A 15528-nucleotide genomic window follows, 5' to 3' on the forward strand; every position below is an offset into this window, starting at 1 on the left:
GATCATGCGTCACAAATATACATTCAGATTGCAAAGACATACTGTATCCAGTCAATATCAGACGTCTACAGTGAGGGAAAGAAGTATTTGATCCCCTGCTGATTTTGTACGTTTGCCCACTGACAAAGAAATGATCAGTCTATAATTTTAATGGTAGATTTATTTGAACAGTGAGAGACAGAATAACGACAAGAACATCAGAAAAACGCATGTCAAAAATGTTATAAATTGATTTGCATTTTAATGAGGGAAATAAGTATTTGACCCCCTCTCAATCAGAAAGATTTCTGGCTCCCAGGTGTCTTTTATACAGGTAACGAGCTGAGATTAGGAGCACACTCTTAAAGGGAGTGCTCCTAATCTCAGCTTGTTACCTGTATAAAAGACACCTGTCCACAGAAGCAATCAATCAATCAGATTCCAAAGACCAAAGAGCTCTCCAAGGATGTCAGGGACAAGATTGTAGACCTACACAAGTCTGGAATGGGCTACAAGACCATTGCCAAGCAGCTTGGTGAGAAGGTGACAACAGTTGGTGCGATTATTCGCAAATGGAAGAAACACAAAAGAACTGTCAATCTCCCTCGGCCTGGGGCTACATGCAAGATCTCACCTCGTGGAGTTGCAATGATCATGAGAACAGTGAGGAATCAGCCCAGAACTACACGGGAGGATCTTGTCAATGATCTCAAGGCAGCTGGGACCATAGTCACCAAGAAAACAATTGGTAACACACTACGCCGTGAAGGACTGAAATCCTGCAGCGCCCGCAAGGTCCGCTGCTCAAGAAAACACATATACATGCCCGTCTGAAGACTGCCAATGAACATCTGAATGATTCAGAGGACAACTGGGTGAAAGTGTTGTGGTCAGATGAGACCAAAATGGAGCTCTTTGGCATCAACTCAACTCGCCGTGTTTGGAGGAGGAGGGATGCTGCCTATGACCCCAAGAACACCATCCCCACCGTCAAACATGGAGGTGGAAACATTATGATTTGGGGGTGTTTTTCTGCTAAGGGGACAGGACAATTTCACCGCATCAAAGGGACGATGGACGGGGCCATGTACCGTCAAATCTTGGGTGAGAACCTCCTTCCCTCAGCCAGGGCATTGAAAATGGGTCGTGGATGGGTATTCCAGCATGACAATGACCCAAAACACACGGCCAAGGCAACAAAGGAGTGGTTCAAGAAGAAGCACATTAAGGTCCTGGAGTGGCCTAGCCAGTCTCAAGACCTTAATCCCATAGAAAATCTGTGGAGGGAGCTGAAGGTTCGAGTTGCCAAACGTCAGCCTCGAAACCTTAATGACTTGGAGAAGATCTGCAAAGAGGAGTGGGACAAAATCCCTCCTGAGATGTGTGCAAACCTGGTGGCCAACTACAAGAAACGTCTGACCTCTGTGATTGCCAACAAGAATTTTGCCACCAAGTACTAAGTCATGTTTTGCAGAGGGGTCAAAACATATTTCCCTCATTAAAATGCAAATCAATTTATAACATTTTTGACATGCGTTTTTCTGGATTTTTTTTTTGTTGTTATTCTGTCTCTCACTGTTCAAATAAATCTACCATTAAAATTATAGAATGATCATTTCTTTATCAGTGGGCAAACGTACAAAATCAGCAGGGGATCAGATACTTTTTTCCCTCACTGTATACATTTGGTACTATTTGGAACCGAACAAATACGCTTTAAAGATCCAGCTCTTTTCCTGTACACTTCCTTTTGTGTCGTCCTTACAGTATATTCCGAATGTCTTTGTATCGGAAGCAACGAAGGGGCAAAACGTGTCTCTTAACGTGATGCTACCACCACCGTGCTTCACAGAGAGGATGGTGTTCTCAGGGTGATGTTGAGCTTCCCACCAAACATAATGCTTTGTGCCGAGGCCAAAAAGTTCACGTTTGGTCTCATCAGAACATTTTTCTACATGTTTGAGTCTCAAGTATGTATTTTGTCCAATCTCCAAACACGCTTGCAACTCCGTAAAGCACGGCTTTGCGAAATACCGAGGTCGTCTGGCGAATATCTATTCCCAGCCTTGTCTAGCCTCTTGGTTGCTTCTATGACTAATCCCCTTCTTTACCAGCTCATTCAAATTTGGGAGACAGCATTGTCTAGACAGGGTCCCAAATGATTCATATGCTTTCCATTTTTAAGTAATGGGGATTTTTTTTTTTTTTCATAACTAAACCATCATACCTTTCCAGACCTGTCCTGGACTTGTTTATAATGCTGTGTGTTTGGGTTTAACTAGCCGCACTAGAAATAATTTAGGGGTTTCACAGCAACAGGGATGATTACTTTTTGTTTGTACATGATTTTGCACACTGTATTGAGTTTTCCTCCTGTTTTAATTTTATGGGCTATTTTGTGTATATAAAATTTTAATCCCAGTCCATTTCAGCTCCATTACAAAATGTAGTTCAAGGTTGGAATGGTGAATACTTATGCATGACACTGTATATTCATTTGTGAGTACACCTTATTTGAAATGATGTTTTCTGTTCCCGATTAAACCCCTCTATACACAAACCAGCACTAGTCTTTAATCGTTCAGGTTACAGATTCTTTAAGTACTTTTTATATCTGTGTACTTTTAGCTGTTTGGTACGTTGCTCTCTTTTGTAAGAGCATCTGTGCGATGACTTCATTTAAATGTAAACGTACATACAGTATGGCCTACAGATTTAAAAGCCCTTTGCTTGCACAGCTGATGAAGCACTTTTATTCAAAACGTCCTGCTATTCTGGAGACGAAACAAAAGCTCCTTGAATATAATGACTAAAGATGTCTTGCCATATGGGATGGGTTTGTTTGGGGGTTTTTTTGGGGGGAGGGGATGTTTGTTTGTGTTTTTTTCTATTCGGAATGATTGATGCAAGTTTTCCATGTGGCTCTCCAATGCTGATCCTTTCTTCACTGGAGGAATGTGAGCTGATTTCAGTGCTTTGCTTTAATACCCATTTTATCCTCGTTAATTAGCGAGTTATTGACTAAGATGTGCGGCAGGAAGACACTGAAATATGCAGTGAAGGACTAACACCTCCATTTGACTGGTTCTAACAAATGACAAACATTCATATTCATTTTCAATGGAGAGGACGCACCGATTCTGCAAACGTGGACTTAATTGAAGCCTCGAACGTATAAAACACTTCTGCAAGAGACCTAATGTGGACATTGTCGATCCTAGCTATGATAATACATCCCTACTTTACTAGCTTGTACTTTGCTAGCATAAGTACTGTGTATCTTTGCAAATTTAACTTTAACTTCCAATGCATTGACTTGTGGAAAGCTGATCCTTATGGGAAAATACGATTCCCATGTGAAAAAACGTAAAAATGTCGGAGACGCTAAGAACCACGTGTGTAAATCTCACGTGAATTTTCTGTAAGAGGAAGGCTTTCCTATGTCATGTAACTTACAGTTATAGTCGCTTTACCACTGACACTGGAGACTAGAGACCGATATTGATTTTTTTTTTTTTGCAACCGATACCGATACTGATACCGATTATTTGCATGTTTGCATTTGCATGTATGTGCCCGGTAACCGATATGCAGAACTGATATTTATTCGTTGTTTTACTTCTGTTTTTGACACAATGATAACGACACCACTGAGCTGAACAAACCGTTTTATTTCTAACAATTTTGTCAATTTCACTTCTCCCTTGTATACAAAACAAAACAACTCTTATTTATACACCAATAAATAGAGGAGTCTGAAGAGTGCAAAAAAGTTTAAAAACAAGTGCACTGTTACTAGCATGTCTTTTTTTTTAAATAAAAGCTTTGATGAGGTAAACAAGCAGGTAAAACAAATAAAGCATATAAAAAAATGTAAAAATTAAAAAAAACAGATGCAGTGCTGCAATGGCGGTCCTTCCCGCAATTCTTAAAACGCCCATAAGATGGCACCATTTATCGGTGGATCCGATATTACAAAACCGATATCCGATAATGGAAAAATGCTTAAATATCAGGAAAAATATCAGTAAAACCGATTATCGGTCGATCTCTACTGGAGACTCTTTCCATAAATGTTAAACACAACGTCTCCTCACAGAAAACTGAACCATATTACATCGATTGCACGTATTTTTAATCCGTTCATGTGGAGTGTATTTAATACAAGTCTCAGTGAAGGAGCTGTTACTATAGAAATGTAAAAAAAAAAAAAAAGAGCTGTTTTTATAGAGAATTAATCAATTAAACATCAACATCTGACCAATCAGAATCCAGAATTCAGCAGTGTTGTAGAAGAGATCAATGTATGCGGTAAAAAGGTCATGGTCATGGTCAGTGTTCAATTTGGCTCGTGTTTTTCCTCAGCTCAAGCTTTGAGCACTGTGGTTTGGGAAAGCCAGACTGCTCGAATGGTTTGGATTAATTACGTAAATGTGCACATATGTTGATTGATGATGTTGCAATTTAAATAAACCAGGGGAAAAAGTTGTTCAGTCTAATGAAGGCAGCAGCCTGGAACATGGAGGTGCTGTAATTAAAAAGCTATTTTTCCTCCATGCTAATGTTTTTGCATTGTCCATTCTCAAGGACTGTGTTAGCGAGTTTACGTGTTTTTGAATAAGTGAGGTTATTTCAGGTCGTTCTTGTGAAGGATGGATTCTTGAGCAAAACTCGTGATTCAGACCGCCTCAGTGCAGGGCTGGAATTTGACTCGGTTTTGCGTTTCAATTTGAACCCGTTCAGATACTTCATCTGTCTTAACATCCATCTTCTTTTCATTTGAATGCCTGAGGTGAACGAATCCATCAATCGTGACACAACAGTGTGATGGTATTCGTGTTGCAGTTACGTTTCCGGTTATTTCGTTCCTTTTCTTGTGATTGTCAGGAAGTTGGGGTCAGAGTGCAGGGTCAGCCATGATACAGCGCCCCCTGGAGCAGAGAGGGTTAAGGGCCTTGCTCAAGGGCCCAACAGTGGCAGCTTGGCAGTGCTGGGGCTTGAACTCGAAACCTTCCGATCAGTAACCCAGAGCCTTAACCGCCATGACCCGGATGGTACAGTAATACCTCTCCGGTGAGTTATATCGTTATTTACAAGCCAGGAGAAGGTTCTTCAAATGACTGAGTATGATGCATTGTTCTTTAATAAATAAATAAATAAAACTCAAATCATTGGCAAATTGCCGTGGTATAATGTGTGTAATAATCCCAGGAATCACTTTGGGACTGTTATAATGCCTCTGATTCTTTTCTGAACTGTGTTACGACTAATGGACTTGGTGGCCTTGTCAATGTAGTCATGACAGGTGATGTAGTATTCATAAACACACACTCCAAAGCTCTGAAGCGTTCATGCATCAGACAGCCAGGCGCAAATCATGAGTTATTCCCATGAGCCTCTCTGCTGTAATTCCCCAGAGACAAACTGAGTCCCAATGAGAGAAGCATTTACACAGCACGCTGAATATTTCTGTCCTCTAATTAAAAAATGTTGATCCATTATACAGCGGTAATCATTCACGAAACTAAATTTACCCAAAGCATCATTTTAGGTTTTAAGACAGTACAATTCGTTTTAAGAAACGTGACGAATAAATGACAGAAACTGTAATTAATCCAATCACATAAAGTTTACGCTCGTACAATTACAACATCTGCGAGGCTTGAATTAAAAAGTCTGAATTTACACTGGACAAATGAAAATCCTTAAAATTCTTAAAGTCTCATTTAGGCTACAAACATTCTCGATCTAGTGCCTTTTTATTTATGCGTTTATTTTATCATCTGTTTTCGATATCATATCATACACGTTTGATGACAGTGATATTAAAGTGCACCTATTATGTTTTTTTCCTCATGTAGTGTGTTTTATATAGAGAGCTGTTCGTGAATGTAAAAAGTCTGCAAAGCTTCAAAAATCAAAGCGCACGACAAACGGAGTTATCGACTCCCAAAAGAAGGAATCGATTCTGAACAGCTGAAACGACTCGTCAGTGAATCCAGACTTTACTTCCTGTACAAACCTACGTAGGTTCGTAACAAAAAGCCCCGCCTCTCGTCTTCATCACCTGCTCGCTGACAGCGTTAGTGCAATCAAAACAGACTGGGACATCTGACCAATCAGAGCAGAGTTTAGAACGAATCATTTAACGAGTCGTTTGTGACACTGGGGGAAAAAAGGTAACGCTGCAGTTTAAATGATGAGCACGTTAACGTGTTTTTTGACCTCGGATGCGTGTAAATCTATCGTATGGGAGCTTTAAAACAAAATTAGGCACGTTTATAAACGATGACGTACAGTATAAGAACGAGCGTATGAATATAAACCTGCATTATTGTCAGAACTGCTGTTAGAAAAAATGAATCAACCACCTTCTGAACAATCAGGACCTCGAATTGAAGCCCCAGGTACACGCAAGAGATGGAAGGAATCGGATGGGAAATAATCACTGGGCATATTTTAACTCTCTTTCATGTCCAATCTAAAAATTAAAAAAAAACTTGGTCCTGTTTTTTTTTTTTTTTCGTTTTGTTTTGTTTTGTTTTTTTAAATCTTCATCAAGAATTGGCCTATGACGATATAAATATGCAAACCCAGTGTGTCTTTGTTCCTTAATCATTTCCACACCGCTGCTGATGATGTAGCGTTCGAAAATGTTCTCCGATCTAAGTGTTCAGCTTTGTGGATTTTTTTTTTTTTTTTTTTTAAACAAACAAACCAACAATGCAATGACAATACCAATACTTTCATATTACCATCATAAAGTAGTAGCGATATGTGTCATGCTGTTCAGTCCTAATTAAACACCTGCTGCTTTTAATTCACACTCCAGAAGCAGATTAGAGATGATGGAGAAGAGCTGCTCTGATTGCTTCCCTGATTGATCATCCATGCTCATTACATAATAAACAGATGAACAAATAAAGAGCAAATTAGTTCGCCGAGAACGGCTTCTACAACTTCTATAATCCGGATTCTTAAATACTTCTGTACTGCATATCGTCCTGTTTTCCTTCTCCGAGTCAGCTACAAGGGCCTTCGTGATGACAAATCGCGTTAGAAAGCAGAGACGATCCCCGAAATCAAGTTATACTACTCAATCATTCACGAATAACACAGTTTCCATACAAAGCACTCCACATTCACCGTAATGCTCCTATCTGAACTTCCCTAGAGAAATTAAAAAGGATTTCATAAACAGTACACACAGTCTTAGAAAACAAAAGAAATCTCGAATGTCGTCTCATTGAGGTGGTTCGAAAGACACATGGGGGTCATTATACCATTTCTATAAACGTGCTTGTTATCCTTTCTTCAGTAATAAAGACTTGTACGCTGGACGCTCCGTATAAACGGATCGAAAAGAACGTGTCTATGTAACGTTTATGGAAAACGTCTTCGAAGACCGTTTGCTAAGGGTTTATGTTCATGTCTGGAATTGTATCTTAAATATACCGAGGTTATCTGTCCTTTTATCCGTCCGCCCTTGTTTCTCGGCTCTGTACGTACGTCGGCTTCGAGCGTGAGCCGATGAAACCTTTCCAAAGTTATGCTTCTGCTGGTGAAAAGACCGATCTAAAGATTCTTCAACTGAAAGAATAAACGTCAAGGAATCTGAAGCTCAAACCCGTCTTTGTGTGCTGACTCATCTTGGCTGAAACTTGGTGCCGTGACCCGGGTGGCTCGCTGATACATCTCTGATGAGTTCTAATGATTATTTATAAACCAAGACAGAAGTCGGTTAAAAGAAAATACATAAAACATTTGCACTTAAAGCGCGGTGTCCGCCAAGTTCTCCCGCCATGTGCGAGTTACACAAGCAAACCACGAGATATTTAAACTTCAAACTTGAGAAATTCCATACATTTTGCTCAATTCTAACATGTAGGTGTCCCGCCCCCTTTTTCCAATTACTCGTACGCCATAGGATGAACAAACCTAACGTATGATCAACCATTTTGGGGAGATTCATAACCTATTTCCTTTCTCTGTTACAAGAGGGAACAACTGTTTATGGCCGCTACAGTGCACTCCACTAATATTGGCACCCTTGGTAAATATGAGCAAAGGTTAACCTTTTGATCTTTCGTTCACAACAATACTCTGCTCTCATGGATATCAAACAATTGGCAACAAAAAATATATATATATATATCTTCGTTAAATATACGTGTGCAAAAGCCCAGAGTGCTCTGATTGGCCAGCTGACCCACTGCGTTATGATTGGCCAAAAACCTCAAGCGTGTGTCGGAAATGTAACGCCGCTTAGCATAATGGCGAGCGTCAGCTTCCATGGCTTCCAAAGCAATTCCTAAACAACACTGTTAATAATGTCGTCGGTTTTACCGTATCAGTTCGAGCCTGAGTCAGATATATGAAAATGCGGATGATCGAGCAGCTCAATCGGCACCAACTTTGCGAGCACAACTTGAGCCGGACATTTATTTCGGAAGGTCGGGGGTTCAAGCCCCAGTAGTGCCAAGCTGCCACTGTTGGGCCCTTCAGCAAGGCCCTTAACCCTCTCGGCTCCAGGGGGCGCTCTATCATGGCTGACCCTGCTCTCTAACCCTAACTTCATAACATGCTGGGGTATGCGAAGAAAAGAATTTCACTGTGCATATGTATATGTGACCAATAAAGACTCATTATCATTATCATCATTTTGTAACTCTCTTACCTTTCAGATGGTTCTGGTTCGAAGGCACGTAGCGCATCTATGTTAGTCAAATTGTGACGTAGACATTCGATCGAGGCGTTGAGGCGTTTTCTGGAGGAGTGCTCTCTGTTAGATAAATGCTACATTTTTTTTAACCTTAGCGGTTCTGCAAAGCGCTTTACACTGGTTCTGATTCACCCGTTCTCTCACACACACACTCTCACACACCAATGGTAGCAAGGCACTAACTTGCCATCGGGAGCAACTTGGTGTTCAGTGTCTTGCCCGAGGACACTTCGGTATGTGGAGTCACGTGGGCCGGGAATCGAACCTCCAACCCTACGATCCGTGGACGACCCGCTCTACCACCTGAACCGCAGCCTCCCAGAATCCATCAGTCTATGAGCTTTGTAGCTTTGCACAAACAGATACATTCCACACTAAAAGAAAAGGAAAACATTACAAAGCATCATATGACCCCTTTAAATAGAAAGGTCCCGAAATAATTCATCATTCATCATTTAAATTGCACGCTGTTCTGAGTAACGTGATGAAATCTTCTGCGGTTCCACCTGGGACGTTAATCATCCTTTGTCCAGCAGAGAAGAAGAATGAAGACGAACAAGGATGAGTACAGTACAATTAATATTTTAGAGATCGAGAGAAAGAGACACGAGAGAGAGAGAGAGAGAGAGTGACCACATTCACGTAACTTTTCCTATGATAATTGTTCTATGTTATTAGTAGTTATCGTTCTTAATGTCTTATTGCGCCTAATTTATAAGAGAAACTTTATCACAGTTACGTACGGCTTTATTTTATTCCTTACATCGCTTAAAAATCTCTAATCTTGTCCAGGTATTCTGTCTGCATGATTCTATTTATCGTTTCTCAACAAATGCTTGGCGTGTAAGAGTGTATAAGAGCCCGATCCTGGACCGGTAGTTCGTCTGACGTTTGATAAATACGCTGTAATGTATCTGACTGTCAGCAGACGGCGAGAGCGTTCTCCGTACTGCTCGGAGATCTGATAAGATTAATGACGGTTCAGAGGTGTGAGTGATAAAGCGAGGGGAACGTGTGCAGCGCTCAGGCTCTACATGTGAGGTTTTGTGTTGCTGCTTAACCCCAAACAGCAGCGTATACAGGTCAGAGCTCCAGAGAGGTGATTATCCCATTGTGTGCTTAATGGCCCTTAATGACAGTGCTTAATGAGAATTAATGAAGGCTATTATAAACACCCCTACATACACAAACTCACATGGTGGTTACACACACACACACACACACACACACACAGAAACAAACTCATCTAAGTGAATCTGTAAGTGTTATCTTTCAGAACGCCATTAAAGATGAGATTTTATTTGTGTTTTCAAAGAAATGCTATGCACAATACACATTATCCGAGAGATGTTATGCTTAGAGGTTTACGTCCTGGAACGATGCTCTACAGTGAGTAGCGAAGGAAATATCCGACCTATTTGCTTCTAATTATTTTCCTTTGGCTCCATGACCATTTGCTAACCTTTCTCTGACTCTCTGTGTTAAATATGCTCGTTATGTTGTGTTTCTCATTCCTTGTGTCTCGCTATCATCTCAGAACACACCACAGTCGGACGTGACGCACTGTCTGGCTCCGTCGCGTGAATCTGGAGATCAAAGCAGTCTTCTGCCTGCTGAATTTCTAACAACTCGGTGCCGTGACCCGGATGGCACACGAACTCCTGCCTGGTGAGTTATAATCACAAGAGAAAAGTTGACCGTTAGAGACCATCAGACTCCTGTAGGACTTCTAAGTGCTATTAGAAAAGCGTCAAACGTGCGTAGCACAGGTCACCTGAACCACGTGTAATACGAATGCACATAAGAACCCAACATTGGGGTTTAAAACTATTAGAAAATCACCAGGAACCAATAAAAATGGCTGAGATTTTTTGTAACGTTATCGCTGGGACGTCGCAGTGCTGTGAGACGAATAAAACTCTTCAGGTCGTGCTGTTATAATAGTCAGTCTGCGCTGCTTTTAAATTGCACGTTTTATTTACATTCACGTTTATATTTATGGCATTTTCCAGACACCGTTATCCAAAGGGTCACATTATGCGTTCATAACAAAGCCAGAGCGCCACGGATGAGCAGAGCCGATCACGACCGTACTGTAAGCGCGGAGCAATTTGCATAATTAGGCCTGCTCAGATAGTCTTGTATTTCCATTGATATCGTCATTCAAGTTGTTATATCGGTGTTCACGTCGTTTAAAGCGCTAAGTGTACTTTTGTAAGACCCGTAGAGATATGACTCAAAGTGTTTGTCGCGAGCTTGAGCACGTCTCGTGAAGGAAACGCGTAGTCGACTCCGCCAGTCCTCCCACGGCATCGCGAAATCCCCCGTCGTACCGAAGTCATTATAAACACGCTATTATCCCTAGCTCGATACGACAGCACACGACCGCTCCGAGCGCTGCCGTTCCGGGACTTTTTCCTCACGTTTTACAAACGAATCACCGGTTTAGGGGTTCAGATCGAAATCAATGATTCATAAATGATTCATCTGCAGCGATCGGTAAAGAAAACACACACACACACACACACACACACACACACAAAAAAAACGTGATTTATTTATTTATTTATTTATTTATTTATTTATTTTGCTTCCGAGTTCTACTGTAATACGCTGTCGGGCTGTGAGCACAGAACTGGCACGGCTCTTTGTCCTCCCCTGCCAGGATGGATACAGCGATTGTGAGAGGAGAGGATGGAGTGATCGTGAGGAACGATACGGCCTGGAGAGCTGGCACACATTAGCATGACTTTCATAGGCTAATTAAATGGCTGTCGCTCAAAGCGATCGATAGAGGGAGAGAGGAAAAAAAAAAACTCGAGCCAGAGATTCGGCTCTCCACAGTGACCCTTTCACACCAATTGATATGTTTCAAGAACCTCCACCTCCCTCTTATCCCTCTGTTTCTTCTCATCCCTCTCTCTCTCTCTCTCTCTCTTTACTCACCTGTCCATAGAGAGAGATGTTGGATGTAGAAAGGCTGCCATCATGTGCCGACTAGAAGCTTTCCTTCCCTTTTCCTCTCCCTCGTTCTCATTCATTTCCATTCAAACACAGAGGACGAAACGAAATTTCCCAAACCGTCACCCGGACTTTAACCCGAACCCACATTTTATGGAAATGGCACAAACTCGATAAACCGTTTACTTAAACGTAACGCTTTGCCGATCGATTTCAGGATCGGCCTGCTCCGATCGGAGCGGCCGTCCACGTTCCCATGATGCAACACTGCCACCTGTTGGTGTCGGTTTCAATCCCAGCTCTCTTCGTGATAAAGTGCTCACATTAGGAGCTCCCGAGAGCCGTGCAGTCTAGAATGGAAACACAACCATCTGCCGCCTTATTCCTAGTTACGTTTCAGACGTGGGGAGAAAGAAAAAGAACGCTTGCGGAAATAGAAGACTCAATTTGTTTTGTGTGCACACGCCGTAACCTGAGAGAGGGGAGGAAAAGAAAGAAATGAAAGAGACGATAACACATGCTATCAATCATATCATGTTGTACTGCGTCTAACACATAATACCTTATAATGTCCGTGAAGTGCTCTCGGATGCTCGATTCTGATTGGTCAGAAGGCGTCGATTCGTTTTCTATAACAGCGGCTCAGACGGTAATGCAGCCGCAAATCACATTCCATCATTTCTGTACAGTACTAACAGTTCGTTCACAGGGACTTGTGTGGCAGATGTGCTACATAAATGGACTGAAAAATGTGTAACTATGTGTATTGTTTGAAGGAGATGTTTATTTAACGTTTACGGAAGGAGTCTCCAGTGTCAGCGCTTTGGAACGGTCAGAGGTAAAGCGACCGCCTAGAATTTTTCTAGGCGGTCGCTCGGAAACATCTGCGAGTCTGCAATCTCTTTATGTACAGACACACCGAACAAACACTTTATTATTACGATTATTATTATTAAAACACCTGTACACCTAGTCATTCATGCAATTATCTAATCAGCCAATCGTGTTGCAGCGGTGCAAAGCATAATCCATGCCATGAAGAATTGAGAGCAAAGCAAAGGGAGGCCCTACCCAATACTACTATAGTGTTCCTAATAAAGTGCTCAGTGAGGAGTGTATAATGATCCTTATACCTCAAGTCATAAATTCATACTTTACGAAGTGTTACTCATGACTATAAATACAGACTTACAGTACGCCAAGCATTATGAAAGGAATTTAAAAATGAAAAAAAAACACTCTGCGCCGTGTTGTGTATGACTTTTTATCCGTTTATAGTTACATTTGACGTCGTGGAGTGTAAACTCCTCTGTCCTGACGACTCATAGCTTCATCTTGTCAGTTATCGATCAAGGAAAACTCTAGTCTCTGTGTAATGAAGAAAAAAAAAAAGAAAAAGAAACAGGGCCACCAACCTCCAACCAATTAGAAAATGGAGGTACTATTTCTTACCTGTCAATCATGTTGATTGACACATAGTGCCGGAGTACCCGTGGTCAAATATCAAATCCTTGCCTCGAGAAGTGTTTCGTATAGCATTTTCCTCTAGCGTTAAGATGTTCTAGAGAGTGTAGGCGTACTCTTAAAAAAGTTTAACTTTTTACAAACGGACAATTTTACAAACATCAGAAATGCTTATCTGAAATGTCACATACGGAGCAAATGGAGTTGGTTTCCTAGCATGTCCTCCTTCTGTAACAATGGGCATACTCTGTAGCTATTTTTATCTCATGTTCCAAGCACAGTGCTGTGTGTGTGTGTGTGTGTGTGTGTGTGTGTGTGTGTGTGTGTGTGTGTGTGGTGCTGCATTTGGTGGCACGAAAGTCAGTAAGAGCTCACTCACTTGTTCAGCTCCCAATGCTTATGTGATGACTCAGGCTCTGCTCTCGCCTATTAGCATCACCTCCACTGCTGATCCCTGGTGCAGTGTGTGTGTTTGTGTGTGTGTGTGTGTGTGTGTGTGTGTGTGTTCCTACAGAGAATTACAGCACTTTCTGATTCAGCAGCTGAGATACTGTAGGTTGGCTTCAGCTCCTACGCTGAAGTCTGTGTGCTGTTCTCTTTAAATGACACAAAATGGATTTCCTGCTAAGAAAAAGACAGGAATATATTCATACAGCAACATAAGACATAAGTTTTTCCCCCCCTAACTTCTTATTCAGCTGGAGATGGTCACGGTACATGATCATTTACTTTTCCATTTATTCATACGCTGGATGGTTTTATTTAAATTCGGGGTGCCACGTTACACTCGGCCCAATATGTAATGTAGTATTCACCCTGCAATAAAAGCACAGGTGAAAAGAAACGAATCGTGGGAAGAGGTTAAACACGACATGCGCACGTTTCGGATGTGAATCGTGCGATTATTTACACGTGGCTTTACTGTGCGTGGAACATGTGCTCATTGTGCTAGATTAGAATCGTTATTTTAATCACATTTCAATGACATCGGTGTTAGAACGATATATAAAACCATAACGACGTGACAGCTGGGCTCGTCAACCTTTAAAATCCGAGTTTAAACAAGTAACAACATGAAAAACATCAACATTTGAACACACACACACACACACACACACACACACTCAGTGGAATGAGGGTGTTTCTCAAGACAAGTCAAATCAAGCCTTATTGTCATTCTTTCACATCACAGCCGCGTGTTGAGTAAAGAAAGGAATATACATTGAGCCTTGCATAAGTATTCACCCCCTTGCATTTTTTTCTCCCACATTTTGTAAGTGCTACAACCTGGAACTGAAATGGACTTAATTGTGATTTTTATTCTCAAGGTGATGAGCAGTGTTGGGTTTTTGCCAAAAGTAGAGCTTTGTTCCAAGGCCACAAATATTCAATTTTGACCCAAAGAAATCAAACCAAAGAAGCTTTTTTTCCCCTCAATATTTACTTCAAATAAGATTTCGTCTTGTTTGCTACTCTTTCATAAATTCACATGGTTTTCCTGTGAACAGTTTCTCCCACCTGAGCTGAGAATCTCTCCTGCGCCTTCAGAATTAACCTTGGACTCTTGGTTGCTTCCCTCAAAGCACTTAACCACAACAATTGTGATCACACAAACAGGTTTTTCAATTAAAAAAAAGAAAGAAAAAGTTTATATGGGGATATGCACAGATGCTTCAAGAAGACGATGTCCTTGGTGTTACGATGTTGAATTCTTCATTTGGAAAATGGATTAATTGGAAAGAAAAGTGGCTCATGCCCAAGTAATATTGTATCATTAATAAGGCTAAGGAGATTAAGTCATTTGCCTTGCACCTCTGGGGTTGGGGGTTCGAATCCCATGTATGCACAGTGCTTGCATGTTCTTCCTGTGCTTCGGGGGTTTCCTCCGGGTACTCCGGTTTCCTCTCCCAGTTCAACATGTGCTGTAGGCTGATTGGCATTTCCAAATTGTCTGTAGTGTGTGAATGTGTGTGTGATTGCGCCCTGCGATGGGTTGGCAACCCGTCCAGGGTGACCCCTGCCTTGTGCTCCGAGTCTCCTGGGATAGGCTCCAGGCTCACCATGACCCTGTGCGGTATGGAAAATGGATGGATGAAAGACCCTTGCTGTATGAACATTCCAAATTAATATTGATGATAAATGTGTTTTCAATAAAATTAGCCCTGAAAATATTTAGCAATTATTTTGGTCATATTCCAGGAAAGGGGGGGGGGGGGCAACAGCAACTTGCAGATATATTTAAAAAAAGAGGTCAATGGTCAATAATAATATTTTCTTTGAAGAAACAGATTGATTTCAGTTATATTGTTTAATTATGATGCAATATGTTATTATAATCATGTCATGAAATGGTTATAATCAACTAATGAAATTTTAAAATGAATATAGCCTATAAATGGCTT

Source organism: Ictalurus furcatus, chromosome 16 (genome assembly GCF_023375685.1).
Source record: "Ictalurus furcatus strain D&B chromosome 16, Billie_1.0, whole genome shotgun sequence".
NCBI classification, from domain to species: domain Eukaryota; kingdom Metazoa; phylum Chordata; class Actinopteri; order Siluriformes; family Ictaluridae; genus Ictalurus; species Ictalurus furcatus.